Genomic DNA, 6286 nt, shown 5'->3' on the forward strand with positions numbered 1-6286 from the left:
ATAAACGGCTAAACAAACAAACAAATAAATAAATAAATAAACGAAACCCCTTATCTTCTGTCTTAGAATCACTACTATTTATTGGTTCCCAGGCAGAAGATCAGTTAGGGCCATAAAATGGGGGTTAAGTGACTTGCCAGGGTCACACAGTTAGAAAGTGTCTGAGGTCAAATTTGAACCCAAGACCTCCCATCTCTAGCCCCTGTCTCTCAACTCAAATTCACTAAGTTACCTACCTGCCTCCCATGCTAGACATTCAAAGAAACTTCCCGCACAATGCAAATGGGTTTTGTGATTAAGGGACAATAATAATGAAATAAAAATAACTTTTTAATAGCATTTTAAGATTTTTAGAGTGTTTTACATATAGTATCTCACTTGATCCTTACAACAACCCTGTGAGGTGAGTACAATGATCATCTTTATTTTACAAAAAAGAAAACTGAGGCCAGCAGAGGTTAAGTGACTTGCCCAGAGTTACATAGCTAGTAAGCGTCCAGGACAAGATTTGAACTATTCTCTGGACTCTACATCCAGTGCTCTATCCAGTTTCTTCTCTTGCTGATAGAATATCATAATCTAGTCCAAATTCTAGTCTATTTGATTTATTCATCCAAGTGTAAAAATACTGATTTTGAGGCATAAGAGATAAGCAGTTCTGGTTTTCTCTGCTTATAATATGTCCCAGTAAAGCAGCCTAGTATCAACCTTGGTATTCAGGTTGTATTTGTAATTTTTAAGAGAGGAACCATCACTTCTTACAGTATAAAAAAGAGATCCGAGCTCTGAAAAGGCTCACAAAGACACGTTAGGATAGAACGAGATATATTTGTAAAGTCCTTAGCTCAATGCCTGGCACATAGTAGACACTTAATAAATGCTAGTTCCTTTCCCTTCTGATTTTAGGCAGGCGACACCATGCTTGTCACCGTTCCTTACACATAATAGCCGAATAACAGTTTGTTGAATAAATGAATGAGTTTATAATAGAACAACTAATGGGATGTTCTAACTCAAGTAGGGGCTCTGCTAGTTCAGGTTCAATTTTAGGGATGAAATGAGGATGTCATGGGTGGGTCATTCATTCAGCAGCTACAAGAAGGTTTGGTTAGTTAGGGCATAGAAGGGTACTGAACAATGATACTCTAGCCTTGAACCCGGGTAGACGTGGTTCTCCTTTATCTCCATATTGGAACCAGGAATGATCAGAAGGACATGGTAGGGTCACTTGTGTGGTGAGGGCAGAGAAATCTTGAAATATCCCCTTCGTCTGAAAGTGCCCAACTCTTTGTGGGTATACTTTTTCATGCCCTTAGGTGACTAGAAAGCCACATTAATAAAACTAGAAATGACTTCCAGGAAGTCATTTCAAGGAAGGCACAACTTGAACCTTGGTAAAATGAAAAGCAACATGTCAGAAAATTTAAATTGAAAAAGCATCCTGTCATTGCAAAAAATCAATGGTGTGAAGTCACAGTGAAATGTATTTTAAGAGCCAGATTTTTACTGTCTACCTCTAAGAGAATTTGATGGAAACCAGGATCATAACAGATAAAGTTCAAAATAGTACAAAGCTTCGTAGTGTTCACTTGGACCCTTTCCTCTGGCAAAAATCCAGAAAAAATATTGGAAAAAATTGAATTAGAATATTTTAAATTTTGATTCATCTTTATGTCTCATTCTTTACTGTTGCTCTTCCTTCTCCCACATTATTCTTTCAAATAATTTTCCTTTATCACTACTAGTTTATTTCCTTAAATAATTACGCTCTCCATCTGTTTCCTGCTTTTTCTTGTCTGGCTTGCTTTTTTTAAAACTCTTACCTTACATTTTAGAATCAATACTTTGTATTGGTTTTAAAGCTGAAGAGTGGTAAGGGCTAGGCAATTGAAGTTAAATGACTTGCCCAGGGTAATACAGCTAGGCAGTGTCTGAAGTCAAATTTGAACCCAGAACCTCCCATCTCCAAACCCAGCTCTCTATACACTGAACCACCTATCTGTGCCTCCACCCCATCCCAATGCTTTTTTTATTTTAAACCCTTACCTTCTGTCTTGGAGCCAATATTGGCTCCAAGGCAGAAGAGTAGTAAGGGTAGGCAATGGGGGTTAAGTGACTTGCCCAGGGTGACACAGCTGGGAAGTGTCTGAGGCCAGATTTGAACCTAGAACCTCCTGTCTCCAGGCTTGGCTCTCAATCCACTGAGCTACCCAGTTGACCCCTACCCCCACTCCCAGTGCTTTAAAAAAATCCTTTACCTTCTGTCTTAGAATTGACATATTAATCAAGGGTTTGGCAGTTGAGGTTAAGTGATTTTCCCAGAGTCCAATAGTTAAGAAATATCTAAGGTCAGATTTGAATCCAGGACCTCCAGTATCTAGACCTGACACTCACTGAGCCACTTAGCTGCCCCGTTCTTTGACTTTTTTCTTTTTTTTTAATTTTACAGATTTTAATTTATGTTTTTCATCATTTACCTTTTAATGTTTTAATGTACCTATTTTGTTTCATTTTTTTTTTTTTTTGTTATTCACCAATGAGGCAGATTTGGTGGTTTGGCTTAAAGGGATGAGAAGGTTTTATCATCCCTTGGTAAAACTTTCTTTGACTTTCTTAAAATCATCTCTTTTTCAGTTCAAGTCTCTTCTTTTAATTTGTAAAGTTCTATATGACAACATCACTACTACCAGGAATCTGTTCATTTGTTGAGTATGTTGTAATATCAACATATTAGATGGTATAATAGAAGGAAAGTAGATATTTATCCATGAAGATAAACTTGGGTTTGAATTCTGCCTTTGAAACTTGATAGCTGTGTGAACATAAATAAGTCACTTAAGTGCACTAAGCCTCAGTTTCCTCATCCGTGATATGGAGATAATAATGTTTGCAATACCAACTTTACAGCCTGGTTGTGAGGAACAAAGAAGATGAAGCATGTAAAGCTCCCCTCTAGCTTTGAGGGTTATGTAAAATGTTAACTGTTTTTAGATTTCCCAGCAGGGACAGGGACTTCCTTTGATTATTTAGTAGCCTAAAACCAAGCCAATTCAAAGCAAACAGGGTTAAAAATAGCCATTTATAAGGTTAATATTTCTGAAGCCATGCCTACAAATCAGTTCATTTCTGTGAAAGACATCCAATATTAAGGAAGCATGCTAAGTGTTAGATTGAACCAATTGGAGGAAAAATGGAGGATTTAAGAAGTTCTTTGGAGTTAGTGAGAGGAGGAGACTGAAAAGATGAAAACACTTTTCCCTAGAGGAATTAACAGCAACTCATCAGCAAAATCTCTTCATATAAAAACAAACTAGACTGGCTCGCTCTGGCAACACATACACTAAAATTGGAATGAAAATGGCTTTATTAGCAAGGTCCCTGCACAAGGATGACAGGAACATCCACAAGGCAGTCTATATTTTTTATTTCCTCAGTTGCTGGTGGGAAGAGTTATCAGGGGCAGGGGGTGGTGGGGGGGTGGTGGTGAAGAGGTAGGGAGGTATATTGCAGGGCAGCTAGGTGGGGGAGTGGGATAGAGTGCCAGACCTGAAGTCAGGAAGACTCCTCTTCTTGAGTTCAAATGTAGCCTCAGATACTTTCTAATAACTGTGTGACCCTGGAAAAGTCACTTAATCCTTTTTGCCTTAGTTTCCTCATCTGTAACATGATCTAGAGAAGAAAATGGCAAACCACTTCATTATCTTTGCCAAGAAAATGCCAAAAAGGGTTAGGAAGAGTCAGAAATAACTAAAAATGATTAAACAACTAAAATATTAGAAAAAGTGAAATGTGGTATAAAAATCACTTTTTTATTTTTTAAAAGCAGCTCAAAAATATTCTTTTGTTTTTTTACATTAGAAATATTTCTAAAGATCTTCCCAAAGTCTACAATTTGAGCCATTTGGCATTCCCATCACCAAGGGGAGACTGTAGCCGTTCAGCTTTTAGATGAGAAGAGGAAGGCAAAAAAACCGTGACCTGGTGACCACTTTTCTGGAGAGATTTCCCAAACTGAATTAGAGGATAGTACTGGAAAGACAGTTTATTTTAGCACTCACTGCAGACCCTTTCCAGTCTAGTATAACTGGCCAGATGTTGTGCCTCACTGACATAGCCACAGAGAACGCAGGGTTTCCTTCATACCAAAATGTATTATGGGAGGGCATAAGTGGAATTAGAAACGGTTCCTTAAAAAACAAACCAACAGTAAGTCCTGGCAGGATTTGCCTTTTTTCTCAGATTATTGTCAGCAGTTGAATTTTCTCATTGACCTTATAATAATAGCTGGCTTTTATATAATGCTTCAAGACTTGTAAAACACTTTAGATATTATTTCATTTGAATCTCACAGAAACTCAGTGAGGTAGATGCTGCTATTATCCCCTTTTTATAGATGAGAAAGTAAGGCAAAGGGGGATCAAGTGATTTGCCAAAGGTCACACAGCTTTTAAGAGTCGGAACCTGGATTTGAACCTAGATCTTCCCGATTCCAATTCCATATCTACTATGCCACCTTGCTGGTTTATAGCTGACTTTTACCTGAAGGTTACCAGCTAGCCAAACACAGGAATTGGTTCTTGCTGTAAACTGCTGACAAGAAATGCTTATTTTGGGGGGTATATTCAAAAGTGGGAAGAGGTCAGGCTTTAAAAATGCATTTTTTAAGACACCAGAAGAGTCTGTATTTGGTTCAGGGCTGCCTCACCCATGGAATCCTGGGCAACTTTTGGAGAAAGGTGGGGCTGGATATTCCCATTTATTCAGAAATGAGCACAATCCAAAGGTAGAGGAATTATATCTTCCCAATTTACACACAAATAGACCTTAAATCCCCAATGCAATATTAGGGACTGTTAGAAAGACACACAAAGTTTACATAAATGGGCAGGCAGGGAAGAAATACCAAAATAGCTCTGTATAATAGGGATTCTCCAGGGCCACAAATAATTCCCCTCCTACTGTGTTAGAGGAAGTGGCCTTCCTCCATCAAAGATCACTGACAAGAGTCACTTGACTCTTTGGTAGACCTTTTTTTATGGACTGGTAATTGGTTTCCTGGGAGAGAATTGGTAAATGCAAGTGAAAACAGCTGGGTTATTTTCTAGTTTACCTGTGAGGCATTTCCTAATTCTGCGTATTGTCTGTAGTCACAAAGTGGGCAACTGCTCATCACCAAATACGCATCTGCACCTGGTTTTTACAAAGTGTTAACTGTGACCATCACAAGGGCATATAGTCTTCCTAATTGGTGCAAAGATTTGACTCAATCTAGTCCAGGCTCCTTGACTGAATTCTGACTTACTTTATATCCCCTTTGCTTAGAAGTATGTCTGGCCCATAGTAGGTGTTTAATAAATATTCATTGACTGACTGACTGGCTATATCACTCTATCATCTTGATTTTTCTTGGGGGGCTCATAAATCCTCACTGTGTAGATTCATTGTTTGATCTCTCAATTTTCCCCACCAAATTTCCAGATTCATTGCTAATGTTAACCTTTGAAACCTGACTAATTCTTTAAGTTTTGCCTGCCTATCTGGAATCCTGACCTATTGCTGATTCGCACTTTTGCTAGCTGCCTATGACCTCATTGGCTCACGCTGATCCCCCATCTTGTTCTCTCAAGGATGCCTCAGCTCTGCCATTTCCGTTCCTCATTTTGAACTGCCTGTGGTCCTCTCACTGACAGAAACTGAGTAGCCTGCTTGAGAATGATATGTCTTTCGTGTCAGCCCAGACTCTCCTTACTGCCTGCCTTGAAGAGAGATTTGTGTTTATGGAGTTATCTTTTGTTAAAGGAAGACTAAATGAGCAATTGTGGGAAAACTATTAGAAAGGAGAAACAAGTGGAAAAGTCAACCAAGGAGATTCAACCAGACTGTTTGAAGTAGATTGTGGTCAGAGACAGGTGTGAATAAAAATCCTTGGATGCAGAGACGGCCTGCCTTTTTAATGAGCCTGCAAGTGATGGATTGTTCTCTAGAGAATCCTTGCCTTCCAAGAGGAAAAAAATATAATTGGAAATTATAGATTGTTCTCTGCTCTCCTCAGAACCGTATGTGAGCTCTGAGCTATCCAAACTCTATTAAAGTTTCTAGTTTAGATGCTGAGAGAGTGGGGCTATAGATTTCTGACCTGCTCTGTCTCATTAATACGTATTCATAAAGCTTAGAAATTATCAAATCAATGGCAGTTTGTTTCTAAATTCCTGTATCCTTTAGCTGCATGATCTTTCAGTTGTTAAACATTTGTTTTTAATTATTCATGTAACACTTCTTTTCTTTT

General features: G+C 38.5%; 1 non-coding gene across 1 annotated transcript; it reads left to right on the forward strand.

Moving 5' to 3' along the window:
- Nucleotides 1-3318: 3318 nt before the first annotated feature.
- LOC123243434 lies at nt 3319-3423 on the forward strand. Its single transcript, XR_006505961.1, has one exon. It is a non-coding gene; the product is annotated as a U6 spliceosomal RNA (small nuclear RNA).
- The last annotated feature ends 2863 nt before the right edge of the window (nt 3424-6286 follow it).

The sequence above is a fragment of the Gracilinanus agilis genome, chromosome 3, assembly GCF_016433145.1.
Source record: "Gracilinanus agilis isolate LMUSP501 chromosome 3, AgileGrace, whole genome shotgun sequence".
Taxonomy (NCBI): Eukaryota; Metazoa; Chordata; class Mammalia; order Didelphimorphia; family Didelphidae; genus Gracilinanus; species Gracilinanus agilis.